A 19,301-nucleotide genomic window follows, 5' to 3' on the forward strand; every position below is an offset into this window, starting at 1 on the left:
CAAACCTTACACAGTCCATGCACAGAATTTAAGGGCTCCTGTTTTTATTGTTTTGTTTTCTTTTGTTTGTTTTACAGCAGTCACTAAGAAAAGCACCCTTGCATACTGTTGGTAAAAACACACTCTCTGGAAAGCGATTTGGTGCTATAGATAAAAAGCCTTAAAAACACTCCTTTCCAGGGCATCTGGGTGACTCAGTTAAGCATCCAACTATAGATTTCAGCTCAGGTCATGATCTCACAGTTTGTGAGATAGAGCCCCACATTAGGCTCTACGCTGACAGCACAGTCTGCTTGGGATTCTCAGTCTCCTATCTCTGTCCCTCCCCTACATGCACATGGGATCTCGCACGTGCGCTCACTCTCTCTCTCTCTCTCCCTCAAAATGAATAAACATTAAAAAGGGGGGGGGATCTTTAAAAAACAAAACAGCTCCTTTTCAGAAAGGAGCATTATAAATATCCTAAGGAGAAAAAATAAAAAAGATTTGAGAAAAAAAAAAAAGGATCTAATGTGATCCACCCTCACATCTACAGAATGGTACAGAAATACAGCAACTATTATGTATGACCACCACACTTCATTAACCATCTCACCAGTATATGAAAAGTGAGACCGGAGTCAATGACTTATTCATTTTCCTCATACTAAAACCCTGACAACAACTCAAATACTCAACAATAAGCATCTAGTTAAGTCAATTATGGTACATTCTACAATTGACTATTATGCAAATATTAACATATATATGAAAAAATGTTAATGTATATAATGAAACCATAAGCATAAAGAAAAGAAAATGATAGATATATGTAGCCTGTTTAAAAAAAATGAGAGAGAGAAAAGACAGGAATCAAAAGGCAAATAATAGTTATACTAGGTTACAATCTTGCTCTTTACATTATGCTGTACTTATAAAAACATTTTCTATAATGAACAGGTATTAATATCCATAATTAAAAAATTAAGCTAAAAATATATGCAATATATTTTACCAAAGTTTCTAGGACTACCCATGGTTGGTTATAGTATCCAATCCTAAATTCAACAATACTAATAATTTATTTATAATGTTTCCTAGAAACTTGTCAAATAACTTACATTTTCATCACGTTTCTATTAATCATCATTTAAAGTGTATATTGTCCCTCTTTTCTTACAGCTCTAAGCAAATGGAGGGCCGGGACTGTGTCTGTTCCATCAGTTATTCGGACAGTGCCTGTTCATCAGTTATTCGGACAGTGCCTGTATAGGGACTATCTTTGGATTCCTGGGAAAGCAATTACTTCCTCCCTTGGCTGAATGTGTCCACTCCAGATTAAAGCCTAAAGGCCATTCATTCTCACATCTCTTCCAGTAATATAAAAAAGTGCATTCTCAAGAAGCCTAGTTCTATCTAAAGAGTCTTACCAAATTTCTCCTATCAAATTTAGCTGTAGAATGGGACCTTAGAGGGGAAAAAGTTAAATTCACCCTCAGATTCATATAGTAATTGGGCTTAGAGCACAGTATAGTATTAAGAGTAAAGGGGTGCCTGGGTGGCGCAGTCGGTTAAGCGTCCGACTTCAGCCAGGTCACGATCTCGCGGTCCGTGAGTTCGAGCCCCGCGTCAGGCTCTGGGCTGATGGCTCGGAGCCTGGAGCCTGTTTCCGATTCTGTGTCTCCCTCTCTCTCTGCCCCTCCCCCGTTCATGCTCTGTCTCTCTCTGTCCCAAAAATAAATAAATGTTGAAAAAAAATTAAAAAAAAAAAAAAAAAAAAGAGTAAAGACAAGCTCTGCAAATATGTCAGGTAAGAAATAATCACAATGGGGCGCCTGGGTGGCGCAGTCGGTTAAGCGTCCGACTTCAGCCAGGTCACGATCTCGCGGTCCGTGAGTTCGAGCCCCGCGTCGGGCTCTGGGCTGATGGCTCAGAGCCTGGAACCTGTTTCCGATTCTGTGTCTCCCTCTCTCTCTGTCCCTCCCCCGCTCATGCTCTGTCTCTCTCTGTCCCAAAAATAAATAAACGTTGAAAAAAAAAAAAATTTAAAAAAAAAATAAAAAAATAAAAAAAAAAAGAAATAATCACAATGAAGAATTTCATAGTAAAAAAACTTTCCTGAACCTAAGACACAGACACAGAAAGATAATGACATATGACAATGATGTGGATACATAACATTAAAACTGTTATCTTATGATAACTAAAAATAGAGCTCATTCATTCATTCATTTATTCAACAAATATGAGCACCCACTATACATCAAAGTCTGACTTAAGGGCCAGTGATACAGCACCCAAGAAACAGCCCATGTCCTCATGGAACTCTAAAGAGGGAGGAAGACAGACAAGCAAACAATTAAAGGTAGATTAAGACAATATACCTAGATGCAACGGGCTCACAAATCAGGGAGTAATACAATACAATCAGAATTACAAAAGCCCCGTGGACAAGGCGCTACGGGGAGATTGTAGGAAAAGCTATTTATTCATGAAGAAGCTATCTCAAAAGCCTTGCAGAAAAAGGTATTTACCTTAAACAATATTAAATAAGAGATACTGGCTTATACAATAAGTAGAATTTCACTTATTTATTGAGAACTTGCTAACACTAAAACAAATCAACCACTAGGGACACAAAGCTGAACAAGACTATCTCTGCTTTCAAGTGGTTTACAATCCAGAAAAAAAAAGAATGTGATCGTGGCCACGGACATAAATTATGTGGCATTTTAACAAACAAGCTTTAAGAAAAACATAAAAGTACACACAGTTTCAAAGGAAAAAGCACTAACCACCAGTGTTGAGGAAGAAGTGAAATGCCAGCAACAGTTTTATGGGAAACATGGTACTGTGAAATGGACTCTTCTCTCAAAGATTTTTGAGAAGGATTTTTGGTGTTAAAATTGAGGGAGTCAGCATCTCAAGCAAAAGGAACAGCAACATTTGTGGTGCCTGGGTGGCTCAGTCAGTTAAGCGCCTGACACTTGATTTTGGCTCAGGTCATGATATTGCAGTTCTTCAGTTGGAGCCCCACGTCAGGCCCCATGCTGACAGTGCAATGCCTGCATGGGATCCTCTCTCTCTGCCCCTCCCCAGCTCGTGCTCTGTCTCCCTCTCTTCTCTCTTGTAAAAATAAATAAACGTGAAAAAAAAATTTTTTTAAGTTGAGACACACAGTAAGAAGGTGTATTTAGAGGCTGAGTCCTCCAGTTTAACTGGGAATTGAAGGATGTGTACAGAAGAAGCAGAAGATAGGGATGGAAAGTCCACAGACATAGTACAAAGAATTCCTGAGCCAAAGCAGGAAGTCACAGTCATAGATACACAGAATTAACCTAACAAAAGTATATAAAATAAACCTGACCCCAGAGATGGGTCAGAAAGGCACAGTGAGAGCCCAAGAAAAGAATCTTAATAAATGATAAAGGCAAGGGTTAAATGATATAATAACCTTTGATTCTAAACAGTGAGGAAAAAGAAATTTCCTCACTCTGACTTAAATGTTTCAAGCTGGGGCCACAGCACTGTATGATGATTTAAAAAAAAAAAAAAAAAAAGGTGGCCCCTGAGACTGTGTATTTAGGAGTAGGGAGGAAGACAACTTTCTGACAAGAGAAACAATGAGAACCAAAGTGACGAAAACTCAAATGCATACATACAGGATCAATGGAAATGAATTAAGAATCCAGAAATAGAGTCAATTAATTTTCAACAAGGCTACCAAGATCATTCAATGGGGAAAAATAGTCTTTTCAACAAACAGTACTGGGACGGGATATCCACATGCAGAAAGAAGGAACATGAACCTCTACCTCTTACCATATACTTTCAAAACAGAACTTAGAAGAAAACACTACCATAAGTCTTCATGGCCTCTGATCAGCCAATGGTTTCTTAGCTATGACACCAAAAGAACAAATAAGAAGAAAACATAGATTAAATGGCATCATCAAATTTGAAATTTTAGTGCTTTGGTCAAAGGATACTATCAAGAAAGTGAAAAGATCCACAGAACAGGAGAAAATTTCTGAAAACCATATATGTAAGAAGGATCTAGTAAACACAATATAAAAAGAACTCTTATGACTTAATAAAAAGACAACAAATTTAAAATAGGCAATGAAATTACATATACATGTCTCCAATTAAAACAAACAGCTAATAAGCACAGGAAAAGACATTCAGCCTCATTAGCTATAAAGGCAATGCATAACAAAATCATGAGATAGCACTTCGTATCTACTAGGATGGCTATAATCAAAAAGAAAATAATAAATGCTGGTGAGGAATGTGGAGAAACTGGAACCCTCATACATGCTACAATGAATGGATACATGCTGCAATATGAATGAATCATCTAAGCATATGCCATGTGAAAGAAGCCAGTCATAAAAGGCCACATATTGTATTGTTCCATTTAGGTGAAATGTCCACAACAGGTAAATCCAGACACAGAAGCCAGATTAGCGGCTGCCAGCAGCTGGCGCAGAAAGAGTGAGGACTAACTGCTAATAGGTATGGGGTTTCCTTCTGGAGTAATCAAAGTGTTCTAGAATTACAAAGTAGTGATGGCTGTACAACCTTGTAAATATACTGAAAACCACTGAACTGTACACTTTAAAAGAGTGAATATTACGGTATGTGAATTATGGCTCAATAAAGAGACAAAGAATATCAAAGGCAGTGACCTGAAAGAGCACAGGCCTTGGAGTTACAGATAAGCCTGAGTTTTAGCTTTCTCTCTTACCAGCTATGTGACTGGACTCCACCGCCTGTTTCCTCTTCTGTAAAATACAGAGAATACTTCGCTGGGCGGGACAACTAAGATAACATATGTATGTCTAGTTCATTGCCTTGCACTTGGAGACAATACACGGTTGGCAGAAATTATTAAGTAAAACAAAATGAGAAGACAGCAGAAAGGGTCTGTATGGTGTTTCATGAGCATTCATCTATTCAACAACCATCTTTAAGAGCATTAATACATGCCTTCTTTCAACAAATGTTTACCGAACACCTTCTATGAGCCAGGCAGCAATCTAACACTCAGATAAAAATTAACAAAGCAGACAAAAATCCCTGGCTCCTGAGAGTTTATATTCTAACGTGAGGGGAAGATGATAAACGTAATAAAGTCAATTATATAGTTGTTAAACAAAAGTACTTATGAGAGGGAGGGGCAGTGGCAGAAATGACAAAGAGGGGATAAAAGATACAATTTAAAACAGAGAGATCAAGGGGCGCCTGGGTGGCTCAGTCGGTTGAGTAGCCGACTTCAGCTCAGGTCATGATCTCGCAATTCGTGAGTTCGAGCCCCGCGTCAGGCTCTGGGCTGACAGCTCGGAGCCTGGAGCCTGTTTCAGATTCTGTGTCTCCCTCTCTCTGACCCTCCCCTGTTCATGCTCTATCTCTCTCTGTCTCAAAAATAAATAAACGTTAAAAAAAAAAAAAGTTTAACACAGAGAGATCAAGGCAGGCCTCAGTGAAAAGGCACCACTTGAGGAGAGCCTTAAAAAAGGAAGCACAGGAGCAATGTGGCTATCTTGAGAAAACATTTCAAGCAGAGGGAACACCAACTCAAAGGACCTAGGGCAGATGCACACTAAAATGATCCTGGAAAACCAAAGGAAGCCAGTGCAGCTGGTAAGGAGGCAATGAGGAGGAGCAGCTTTGTGGGAGGTGCAAAGGCAGATTTCAATTCAAGGGTAACAGAACAAGACTGCTCTTTCAAGAATCTGAGCTGCTACCAAGAGGAAAAGTCAAGGGCTATTAAAGAAATTTTTTTCACGTGTGTGCGCGCGCGTGTGTGTGGCTGTGTGTGTGTGTGTAGATAGGTAGCAGTATTATGGGAGAGAAAAGGATAAAATTGGAAGTCACATAGAAACTGCAGCGTCACCACTAAACAGGTATCTGTTTCCACAAATGTACAACAGAGATAATAATATAGATAATCCTCACTTTGCACAGTAGTCCAGGTCCATGAAAATAACCATGCAAGTTGTAACAGTGCAAAGTAATCTTTAATCAATGCAAAACATTATGATTATCCTGTGACCTTTAACATTTTTGGACAAAAGATTAAAAGCTCCTTTACTACTAATTATAAATGTACAGGGAAATGAAAAAAATTGTAGTATTTATTTAGTACACTGTAACTTAAAACATTATGTACAGTGAAAATTAGTGTTTTCTTTGTAAGAGAATACTCAAAAGTAGTTTTTGAACAACACTTGCCTTCTTCAACATTTAACTTAGGATACAGACAATGCATCTCTTCTATCCCTTGGCAAACTGTCCTATTTCCTTCTAAATTTGGATCAGCTTCCAATATTTTATCCTGTGCACTTTCAATGTCATGAAATATCTCCAAAAGTTCTTTTAGTGTAAAGGTTTTGATGACATCACTTCCTCTGGGACATCATCATCCTTTTCTGCACAATCATTTTCCTCATTTATGTCAATAACTTTGCCTTCACTAAGTTCTTCTGACTGCTTACCTAGAGTCTCTTTAACAGCAGCAGTGTCAACATTCCCGGGCAGCTATTTATCCTATAACTTAATTTATATTCTATTCAAATTTAAATTCCAGGTTTATCACTTTTTGTTTCTTTGCTGCACTTCCATCTTTGTTAGCAAATTCATTCTTTCAACAATCACTTTTTTAAAATTCTTTTAAAGTTTATTTTTGAGAGACAGAGAGCAAGCAAACAGCAAAGGGGCAGAGAGAGGGGGGGACAGAGAATCCAAAGCAGGCTCCACACTGCCAGCACAGAGCCTGACATGTGGCATGAACCCACAAAACAGGAAATCATGACCTGAGCCAAAGTCGGATACTCAACCAAACTAAGCCACCTAGGAACCCCACAATGACCCCATTTTGTAAAAGGGTTCATATTGAGTTTATCACCAGGAGACAAGGAGGCAACACAACCACACACAGAATGAACTGAACAGTTGCACAGTGACCAGTCACCCAGAGAGAAGGAACATGATAGGTCAATAATCCTAATGCACATCTGTTATTCATGTAGTGATTTGTACATGTAAGAGCTAGCAATGAAGTCTGTACTTCATGAATTCACTCACAGTTAATATATCACGTTAACTGAAACTTGAACCATGTTGGTTAGGGACAAGTTTTATTTCACTAAACTCTGGTTCATGAAATTTGTGTATACTGGACCCATGCAAAGTGAGGATTGCCTGTATCTACCTCCTACGGCTACCACAGAGATGAAACCAAACGTTCAGTAAAGTGCTTAGAACGGTGCCTGCACTCCCATACTATCTATTACTACTACTGGAATTTAGTTATAGATAGATGGAGGGGGACAAGAAGGCAAAAAGACACTAATGACACCTAAGTGAGGAATCAAGACTCTAGATCACAGACAGGAACACATATAATCAGGACCACAGGAGGAAGTGAGAGCCATGAGAGTGGGGAAAGGAGGTTCTTGGACCCTCAGATGAGAATAGAAAGCAGAGATAGCAAGAGGCTGGCTTCCAGGCAGTATGAAGCTCAGCGTTGTTAGAGAATCTCATTTTCTCAGAAGCAGTAAGTGAGGCTAACCTAAAAACTGAGCAGGGCAGGGGTGCCTGGGTGGCTCAGTCAGTTAAGCAGCTGACTTTGGCTCAGCTCATGATCTAGTGGTTTGTGGGTTTGAGCCCCAAGCCAGCCTCTGTGGCAACAGCATGGAGTCTGCTTGGGATTCTATCTGCTTCACTCTCTGCCCCTCCCCGTGACCCTGTTCTCTCTCAAAAAAATTTTAAAAAACATTAAAAAAAAAAAATAGAACTGTCAATTAGTTTACTTTGAAAAGTTATCAAAAGCACTCTTCCCACATACAAAAAGGCAAACTGGGAAAACTGCAGCAGAAAGGCAATCTGTCCAAAGTCACACGGTCAGCAGTAAAGGCTGAAAATATAACTGGGTCTTCTGGCCTTGTTCAAGTTGTCTCCAGTTAACTACACACTGCATCTGGTATTCACTATGATACAAAGGAGATGAAATTTAAGAGAACCCCTATTACTGTTCTATCTGCCATGAAATCAGAACTGTCAACATGCCCATCCCCTGATGTTTTTCCCCCAACTAAGCTGAGGATAAAAATTAAGTTACTATGGAGTTCAAAACAAGGACAAAGGGCAACTGTAAAAGATATAAACCAAAAACCCCAGTTCTACATTAGAACAGGACAAGATCAAAGCTGTTCTGAAGCATCAAATATCTTAAGTAAACTCCCTTCAATGCAATTCAATTTTTAAATAAAACTACAGGAAAAGAAAAGGCGTGAAAAGAGTATGGGGTCAGGGATATATGAGAAAGATAAAAAATAGAAAAAAGGATTGGTTTTTCTTCTCTGGAGCCTAGGAAATGAGACATTCTGTTATGCTGCTCTTCTTTAAAACTAAGAATGTGGGGGTACCTGGTTGGCTCAGTCAGTTAAGCATCCAACTGTGGCTCGGGTCATGACCTCATGGTTCCTGAATTCAAGCCCCACATCAGGTTCTATGCTGCATCAGGCTCTGTGCTGATAGCACAGAGTCTGCTTGAAATTCTCTCTCTGCCCCTCCCCTGCATGCACCCTCTCTCTCTCTCAAAATAAATAAATAAACTTCAAAAAAAAAACATCAAAGCATCTGGGCAGCTCAGTCGGTTAAGCATCTGACTCTTGGTTTTGGCTTGGGTCGTGATCTCATGGTTTCATGGGTTTGAGCCCTGCATAAGGCTCTGCACTGGCAGCATGGAGTCTGCTTGCCTGTCTCTCTGTCTCTCTCTCTCTCTCGCTCTCTGCCCCTCCACCACTTGCACTGTCTCTGTCTCTCTCAAAATAAATAAAGTAAAATTTGTTCAAATAAAAATAAAAAATAAACTGTCCTTTTGTGGTAACAGCTACGAAGTTTGCCTCTGCTCCCCTTATTGGGAGTTTTTCCATCTGTTAAAAAAAAAAAACAAAGGAATTAAGCCAATATGAGGTTTCTTCCAGTTTTTAGGAACTGGTGATCTCCCTTACCTATCCCATTTATGACTTCACATCCCACAAAGCCCACGCCATACTACAAGAACGACTCCCAACCACAATGCCATAGCAGAAGGTCTCAGGTCTTCAAAAATACAGGTATATAAACATGTCAACAGCCTTTAACAGTCCTACAAGACACCTAACAGATAAGGAGCCAAGTTGTACCTTCTCTAAAATAGCACTGGAGATAATTCTAATATGCTCCTCAGCCAGAACCTTTTCTACCTTTAAGTCCAGAAAAAGATAAGAACTCTGCCAGCCCACCAGACGAGTAAAGCTTACCTCCTATAAATTACATAAACCACTAGGGGCGCCTGGGTGTCTCAGTCAGTTAAGTGTCTTGATTTCGACTCAGGTGGTGATCTCCCAGTTCGTGGGATGGAGCTCATCGGACTCTGTGCCACAACGGACTCTGCCAGCATGAAGCCTGCCTGGGATTCTCTCTCTCCCTCTCTGCCCCTCCTCCACTCTTTCTATTTCAAATATATAAACATTTTAAAAAATAAACAATTACATAAACCACTGGCTTCAGGTTCCTTTACTAATGGAAAAAAAATTTTTAATGAAAATGGAAATCACAATGTGCTTACATCAGAGAGACAGGATAGGACAGAGTACATCAACATATACGAAAATATTAACAGAGGTGGCATATCACAAGCTGGTACAGCATGATGGTAGATTATTTTCGATTTGTGGTTTTTTTTAAACTTTCTATAATGAACGTATGTACTTTTATTTTTTAAGGTTTTTGTTTGTTTTTGTTTTTTAAGTAATCTCTACACCCAGTGTGGGTCTTAAACCCATGACCCCAAGATCAAGAGTCTCATGCTCTTCTGACTAAGGCAGCCAGGCACCCTGAACATACATACTTTTAAAGAAAAAAAGGTTTTAAATGATAAAAAAAAAAAAAATTGAAAGTATCTTTAATTCATGTCTGTGATACATAAAACTCAGGGTTTCCAAGGAAGGAATAACCTAAAGCACTCAAAAAAGTCTATATACAAAATTTCTTTTCCTAAGGTATAAAAAACCCCGTGACTACTAGTGTTGCTACATAAGGAAAAAATAAAATTAGCATACAGTAGGAAATATAAAAGCTTTGTGAAATCAGCTGTCTCGAGAAGCTTATCCAAATATGGGTAAACGAAGTGGTAAAATAAGGAGCCATCTGCAGCCCCAATCTCATTATCATCATTTTTTGTTTAGTTGCTGCAGGAAAAGTTCAATTATTATACAGACCTTAAGTAGGTATTTCTTATAGACAACTTTTTATGAGAGCACACTGTTAGCAACTGCCAAATCTTAAAGAGAAAGATTTTAAGACATCCACCTGAATATGCTTTTGAAGACTGCAAACACATCCCTGTGTCAAAATGACAGAAGCTTTCAGGAGAATAGCTAAAAATCATTTACCATCTTAAACATGTTCAAATTCCTTATTCATTTCAGGATCAATTTCAGGGCCATATGTCAAATTCTGATCCCTCCTCTCACAGTGATTTCCCAAATGGTCTTGCTCAATTCATTTTGATCTCTTTATCTTAAAAATGATTTTAAATACCTCAATTTGTTTTCTTTTCAGTCAACTATGTCATACTAGTCAATAATGATAGACTTCAGTCTTCAAAATAAAAAACTGTCCTATTTAAACTTGTGAAAAGAAAATAAAACTCTGGCCATAAAAATATTAAAGACAAGTATTTAGATCTCTGACTCAAAATGACCCCCTTAAATCATATTACTTTATAGAGAATAATACTGTCACTAAATATTATGTTATAGGAAAGTACTTAGTGATACTGAACAATGTTCAAGATCCATTAAGTAAAAAAAGTAAATGACACATCAAGCAAAACCTATTTCTACACATGTCAGTATATTCATAGAAAACAAACTTTAAGGATCTAGAAACAAAATGTTAACCATTGGTTTTATCTCTGGGTAACAAAATTAGAGCTGATTTTTATTTTCTTTCTTTCTTTTTTTTTTTTTTTTGTTCTTACTATCAAAAACACTCACTGCAGAAAATTAGCTTTTATTTTTAAAAAGTTAATTCTACCCAAGGAATAGCCAGAGGAGGAGAAAAGAAAACAACAAACCAACAACAACAACAAAACAGCAAGCAACCAATATCACAAAGTAAATCTGTTATAAATCACCCTGTACTTAACAATGGCATCTTTTTACACAGAAAAGTAAAAAAAAAAAAAAAATCCAACCCTGAATCTGAACACTTAAAACTTCCCTACCATGGGATTCCTAATTCTTCAAAGTTACATTTTTTTTTTTAATTTTTTTTTTCAACGTTTATTTATTTTGGGGACAGAGAGAGACAGAGCATGAACGGGGGAGGGGCAGAGAGAGAGGGAGACACAGAATCGGAAACAGGCTCCAGGCTCTGAGCCATCAGCCCAGAGCCCGACGCGGGGCTCGAACTCACGGACCGTGAGATCGCGACCTGGCTGAAGTCGGACGCTTAACCGACTGCGCCACCCAGGCGCCCCTAAAGTTACATTTTAATACTTTAGGTTCAGTGATAAGCCTACTTCATACCAAATTCTCTTAAATACATCTGATTAATAGATCTCACCAAAAACGGATATAACTTTTCTTACTTCTTTGTTATTCTATCAACTTCATTTTTACAAAATAATAGGACCAAGTCTTCATAAAATTATTTGCTAGATTCAAGGTAATCAAGAATTAACACCCATTTCTCAATCTGCCCCACTCCTCACCCCCAAATTTTAAAATTCATTTTCCATGATCTGGTAATAAAATAAGACCTTTTCCTCACTTGTACATGAAGATAAATGCAACACTATTGGCAAAGAGTAATAGATTCCATTACATAGTCCTTGCAGGAATGAACCAAATGATGGTATATATGGGACATAACGTTCATGCCCTGTGACATGGGGATGAACAATTAATCCTCCCTACTTTCACCTTTCCATTCATCTGTGGGGATATCTGGCAACAACCACAGATCTCCAAATAGTACCTCCATAATTAGAGGTAAGCGGACAATGACTCAATTCCTAACAGAGGCTTTAAGAGAACTTTCCTGGGGTGCCATTTTTAATCCACAAAACTGTTCATATTTTGAAAATCAACCCAGGAAATAAACATTTAATATGTTATTTAACTACTATAAGCCATCTGAATCAGCTCAGAGAGTGCCCAGAAAAACTTCCAACCTACGCCCTTTCTCATCCCCTGGGGATGTAAGTAAAGGAAGCTTTGAAATTTCTTTTTCCAGTTGACAAAATGGATTTTTAAAAAAAGTTAAAATAGAGTACCACACATATTCATGTTCTCATTTTCCTTACTAATTCAAGTGTGCCCTGCTGCTATTCAGAAACACTTCAAAGAGAGGCACTTACTTCCTGATTACACATTCAAATAAATGCATAACATGCATTTCAACTTGGAATCACTTTCTTAAGAAATTAACTAGTAGAAACCACGTTATTGCAACATCATGGTTGAAGTCATGCCAAAGTCAAAATTTTAATACCTAAGATAACTTCCTCAGCTACACTGTACAAATATATTCAGGCAATACTATTACCCACTGTAACTTAAAAGTATTATTGTGCTGTTAGTGTTATTTATTAAATGTTTAATGAAACAGACTTTAAAAAAAAAAAAAAAGAGGAGCAATTTCAAAATGAAAGGAAACATTAGAATTTAATAACTTCTTTCTCCTTTCCTCACTTCCATAGCCAGCCAGAAACCAAGTCTCTGCAAAGCAGCATATGCTCACATAAGGGTAATGATCCAGAAGCAGACAGCATGCTTGACACATCCCAAGTAAAGAAAATATAGCCTCCACCCTAGAGACTTAGAGTTTAAGTCAGAAAGACAACTTTAAGATATAAAACACCCAGATGACAACTAGTTAATGATTTTTTTTGGACTTTACATTTTGCTTTACCTGCTCAAGTTAAATGCATAGCAAGAGAAAATGAATTAAATGGTGGGAGTGGAGGAATGGAGGTCAATAATGAACAAGTTTTAAATTAATCACAGTCTTCAGGAACATAGGAAGGGTAGGAACTGGAGTGACAGCACTTCCAACAACAGACCCAGCCATCAGGGGATCACATGAAAAGAGACATCCACAATAAGAGGAGAAAACAGGATGAAAAATATACGAAGGTGACAAAGGTAAAAGTCAAGATAACAATAGGAAGCCAGAACTCAAAGAAAAGTATGAGAAAAATCAGCTGATTTTTTAGCAGCTTTGATGAAGAAAGTCATTACACTAATCTGAAAACCTAATTAACTTAACTTTTATCTTTTTCAAAATGTTAAATGTTTCTCTGCTATTGCTCTTCCAAAGTATCATTATTAACACTTTTTGAAACCCACTCAACATTGCAGGGTAGGAATACTTGTCAATTTTCTCCTGTGAAAAGTCAAAGAGCCCATTTAGAAGATCAAGCTCATGATCCCAACCTGATTAAAACCACACTAACAAGACCAAATCAAAATGCAATCTCTCACATACCCACACAAAGCTATGTTTCAAGTCTTCACATCATGAACTTTGCAAACCCAGATTCCACTGTCTCCCGTCTACCTCTCAAACCCTACTCAAAAAAGTCACTGACAGTTGCTTTGTCTTGATCATATCTGCCTTTTAACATCTATCTTCCAGGCTGCCTATATCAAATGTGGGTGTATCAGTCTGAGGCTGTCAACATTTGCACTGGACAGGAGACCAATTTTCACCTCCTTCAATCTGACTCTAGGCATTGCCAGGGAGAAAATTGTGCCTCAAGAGCCTGACAGCTTGTGCTCAATATCCTTTTGTCAAGAACAAAATAAATCATTATTTTCCTTAAAATTGCCTTGCTGAGAGGGGCGCCTGGGTGGCGCAGTCGGTTAAGCATCCGACTTCAGCCAGGTCACGATCTCGCGGTCCGTGAGTTCGAGCCCCGCGTCGGGCTCTGGGCTGATGGCTCAGAGCCTGGAGCCTGTTTCCGATTCTGTGTCTCCCTCTCTCTCTGCCCCTCCCCCGTTCATGCTCTGTCTCTCTCTGTCCCAAAAATAAAATAAAACGTTGAAAAAAAAAATTAAAAAAAAAACACATAAAGCAAAATCTTTAAAAAAAAAAAAAATTGCCTTGCTGAGATTCACAATGTTAAATATATATATATATGATAAATGTGTATGCACATGCATACATATATATATACACACATACACATATATATGTACACAAATACTCTCCATGTATGTATATTTATTTTTCTCCCTATATACAAATCATTCAAGCTGCACCAAGGAAAATGGCATCTATATCCTCAATTTTACTACACAATTACTGAGGTAAACAGAAGAGTATCTCTTAAGAAAATAAAAATAAAATAAAATAAAATAAAATAAAATAAAATAAAATAAAATAAAATAAAATAAAAAGTCTCTTAATTAACATCAATTAAAACCCCTCATTACCCATCCCTTCTTTTTTTTTTTTTTTTTTTTTTAATTTTTTTTTTCAACGTTTTTATTTATTTTTGGGACAGAGAGAGACAGAGCATGAACGGGGGAGGGGCAGAGAGAGAGGGAGACACAGAATCAGAAACAGGCTCCAGGCTCCGAGCCATCAGCCCAGAGCCTGACGCGGGGCTCGAACTCACGGACCGCGAGATCGTGACCTGGCTGAAGTCGGACGCTTAACCGACTGCGCCACCCAGGCGCCCCACCCATCCCTTCTTTAAGACAATGTCCTAAAAGACCATAAGTTTTATCTGGGTAATTCAGTGCTTTCAAAATTTAAAAAGCTGAGAATGGGGGTACCTGGGTGGCTCAGTTGGTTAACCATCCAACTTCAGCTCCGGTTACGATCTCACAGTTTCTGAGTTCAAGCCCTGCCTCAGGCTCTGTTGTGACAGCTCAGAGCCTGGAGACTGTTTCAGATTCTGTGTCTCCCTCTCTCTCTGTCCCTCCCCACCTCATGCTCTCTCTCTCTCCTTCAAAACTAAATATTAAAAAAAAAAAAAAGCTAAGAAGTTATCTATACAACAAGACCATTAGAGAATGCTCACCAATCAACTACAGCTACTAAGATCACGTAGGTACTAGCCAACTTAATAGTTTTCACTCTACTGTTTCAGTAGACCAATACATACTGCTTTTTGGCTCTAAAACTGACAAGACATTTTCTACAGAAAAGATGGCTCTTGTAGTGATTGAGACTTAGTACTGAACAACATTACTGCTCTCAGTAAATTGAAGTTGTACTTCCACTCAAAGACGATGCGCTTGCACTATAATCAAAGCTTACCTGAAATGGAATACCGATCCAAAAGCCAGAACTTAAAAAGCCTCCAAAGAAATTTTAAAACACATACTGCCTAAATACAAATGAACATGAAAGGGAGAAAACCATAAGCCGAACATTAAAATGTGTACTTCCTATTTATTGGACAAGAATATTCAGTAAAAGAATTTACTCTGTTTTCACTTTCCTGCTATGTGGGGAGAAGGGCCATCTGGTTTCACTATTAAGTGTTTTCTCAGTATTGGAGAAGTGGGTACAGTGAATTATCTTGATATTTTCATGTTGTCCACCATGTGAACAACAGCATATATAGGAGAAGTTGTTATAAATGGTATGGCAGTCATGGAACGAAATTCAAACCAAATTGTTTGGTATGCAGTAAAAGTCATGACTTTAGCTACAATCCTTGCTCTATTCAACAGAACTCAACCACCTTTTCCAGGACTACCAGATTTTGTCTCATCATTAAAAAGATTACAGACATAGGGGCACTTGAGTAACTCAGTGGGGTAAGCATCCAACTCTTGATTTTGGGTCAGATCATGATCTCACAGTTTTTGAGTTCGAGCCGCGCATTGGGCTCCACACGGGCAAAGTGGAGCCAGCTTGGGATTCTGTCTCCCTCTCTCTCTGCCCCTCCCCTGCTCATTATCTATCTCTCTCAAAATAAATAAACATTAAAAAAAATTATAGACACACACAAATTTACGTATTGACTTTCAACTCTAAGTTAATTCTACCTCAGCAATACATTAGTGATGGGAAATCTAAAAGATTAGCACCTCCAGCCCAGTAAGACATGTCTCAATCTTCCAGAATCTTGTAAAATTCCAACTGATAAGAAAAGTAACAGGATTGAACCAATCAACTACAAAGAATGAATGTTTACAGATACCTACCAATGCCGTAGGAACTCCCAAAAACACCATTATGTTCCAAATATATGCATAAATAACACATGCATGTCAACATCAATCCTCCCTGCCCCAAATAATGCACATTTTTTTAAATGAAGTCGCGGGGCACCTACGTGGCTCAGCTGGTTGGGCATCCAACTCTTGATTTTGGGTTCAGGTCATGATCCCAAGGTCGTAGGATAGAGCCCAACGGGCTCCACATTGGGCATGGGCCTGCTGAACATTCATTCTCTCTCTCTCTCTCTCTCTCTTTCTCTCTCTCCCCCTCTGCCCCACTAGTGCTCTATTGCTCGCTCTCGAAAATAAAAAGGAAAAAAAAGAAAAGAAAAAAATTAAGGAAGTAGCATTTTACACCCATAAAGAAAGCAAAAAATTTTAAGATTATCCCAATATTTGTCAAAAAGGATTATTTGTTTCCACTCAATGCCAATTTATTATATCCTGTATTCCTTTGGAGAACTCTCCCCCATTCCTCCTGTTCTAGGGCGAACATGTGATCTAGGCTGACTAGAAACTGGTTCAGTGCTGAGCATGACCCAAGCAAAGCTAACCAGTCCCTTCTATGACTAAAATATAGACACAGAGGAAGAAAAGTTCTTTTTTGGCTAAGATGACCACCTCAAACTAAAGGTGGAATCTTAAAAAAAAAAAAAAAAAAAAGAATAAACAAACAAAAAAGAGAATAAGACCTACAGAGAGCAAACTGATGGTCAGAGGGGAAGGAGGACAAGCAAAATAGGTGAAGGGGAATGGGAGATACAGGCTACCAGTTATGGAATAAAAAAGTCACGAGAATAAAAGGCACAGCATAAGGAATATAGTCAATGATACTGTAATAGCAATGGATGGTGACAGATGGTAGCTATATCTGTGGTGAACATAGCATAATGTATAAACCTGTCCAATCACTATGTAGTACATCTAAAACTAATGTAACATTGTGTGTCAACTACATTCAAATAAGGAAGGAAGGAACTAACGAACGAAGGAAATAGGGGTAAAATGAAATACACGGAGCCAAGTGATGAAAAAAGCCTCACACCCTTCGAGTCAGTCACATCTATCCCTGAAATCACAATCTACTTCTAGAATTCTCAATTACAAAGGCCCATAAACTCCCTTTTGCTTCAACAACTCTGAATTACTGTCCCTTGTAACTGGTGAGGCTGTAAGAATATTAGAAAACTGAAGATATAACCATACTGGATAACAAGTTAGGAATACATTTTGTTTTAAGTTTATTTATTTTTGAGAGGGGGAGAGAGAGAGAGAGAGAGAGAGAGAGAGAGAGAGAGAGAGAGAGAATATGTGAGCAGAGGAGGAGCAGAGACGAAGAGAGAGGATCACAAGCAGGCTCCACACTGTCAGCGCAGAGCCCAAAGCAGGGTTCAAACCCAGAAACCATGAGATCATGACCTGAACGGAAATGAAGAGTTAAACACTCAACCAAGTGAGCCACCCAGGCACCCCTAGGAATACATTTTAAAAGCCCTATAACCAATGTATGCCCCTGTGTGTGTAAAACTTCATCAAACTGTACACAGATTTGTGTATTTTGTTGTATTTAATTATTCAGTTTATAAAAAAGATCTGTGCCCCTATTATTTCTACTCCTGGAAATATATCTTAATGATGTAATTTTTAAAAGGGGAGGGGGAGAGGGGCGCCTGGGTGGCTCAGTCGGTTAAGCGTCTGACTTCGGCTCAGGTCATGATCTCGCGGTCCGTGAGTTCAAGCCCCGCGTCAGTCTCTGGGCTGATGGCTCAGAGCCTGGAGCCTACTTCTGATTCTGTGTCTCCCTCTCTCTCTGCCCCTCCCCCATTCATGCTCTGAATCTCTGTCTCAAAAATAACTAAACGTTAAATAAATAAATAAATAAATAAATAAATAAATAAATAAATAAATAAAATAAAGGGGAAAACACTATATGTACATGCTTACTCACTCGAGCATTATTTATATCAAAAACATAAAAACTTTTAAGTCCAATAGGGAAATTATGGAATAAAAAATACATAGTTTTAAACACTACAAATTCCAAGGTTATACTAACAAACAAAATGCCTATAATTACTGTTAAATTCTTTAAAAAATAAAATGGTATCAAAGTTACAATTAATACTAGGGTAAAATGCATATGCATTTAGCCATGGACTTGAAAGGAAACACAAAACCACATATACATAAAATACTATTTATAAACATTTTAAAAAATGAAGTAATGTAAATCTAAAATAACATGTAGAAGGCTTATATGTAAACAATGATGAAAGAAATTAAAATCTAAATAGATGGAAATATAGTTTGGTCATAACTATACTGGTCAATATAGTAAAAATGTCGATATTCTCCAAATTAATTACAAGTTTAACGTAATTCTATCAAAGTCCCAGATTTTTTGTAGATACAGATAAGCTTATCTAATATTTATACGGAAAAACAAAAGAGAATAACTAAAACGATTCAGGAAAAAACTAGGCGGGAAGAAACATTTTACCCAACTCTAAGACTCATACAGCTATAGCAATAAAGACTGTGTAGGTACTGGTGGAGGAAAAGACACAGACATCAATGGAACAAAATAGAGAACTCAGAAATAATCCCATACAAGCACAGTTGACCAATTTTTGACAAGGGTGCAAAAGCAAGAGAACCTTTTCAACAAATGGTACTGGGGGGACGTCCATAGGGGGCAAAAATGAACTCACCCTAAACTTCACATATTATACAAAAATTAACCCAAAAGGGGTCGAAGATTTAAATGTAAAACATAAAACTAAAAATAACTTTTAAAAGAAAACAGGGATAATATTCATAAGCTAAACCCTGGTGAAGAATTCTTAGACACCAAAAATTTGACTCACAAAGCGGGGGGGTGTCAAAAAATTGTGGACTTCCTCAAATTAAAAGCTTTTACTATGCAACAAACTATATATACACCATGGAGTATTCATAGAATACTACCTAACAACAGAAAGTTACGAACTACTGATATACCAACTTGGATGGCTCTCAAGGCCATCATGTTGACTAAAAGAAGCCAATCTCAAAAGGTCATATACTGTCTGATTCCATTCA

General features: G+C 38.0%; 1 protein-coding gene across 4 annotated transcripts in view; it reads right to left on the bottom strand.

The window, feature by feature from the left end:
* Positions 1–19,301, bottom strand: part of CTNNA1 (catenin alpha 1) — a 311,490-nt gene that overhangs the window by 123,668 nt on the left and 168,521 nt on the right. The gene's annotated exons all lie outside the window — the stretch shown is intronic.

This window comes from Puma concolor, chromosome A1 (genome assembly GCF_028749965.1).
Source record: "Puma concolor isolate L17-30 chromosome A1, mPumCon1.1.hap2, whole genome shotgun sequence".
NCBI classification, from domain to species: domain Eukaryota; kingdom Metazoa; phylum Chordata; class Mammalia; order Carnivora; family Felidae; genus Puma; species Puma concolor.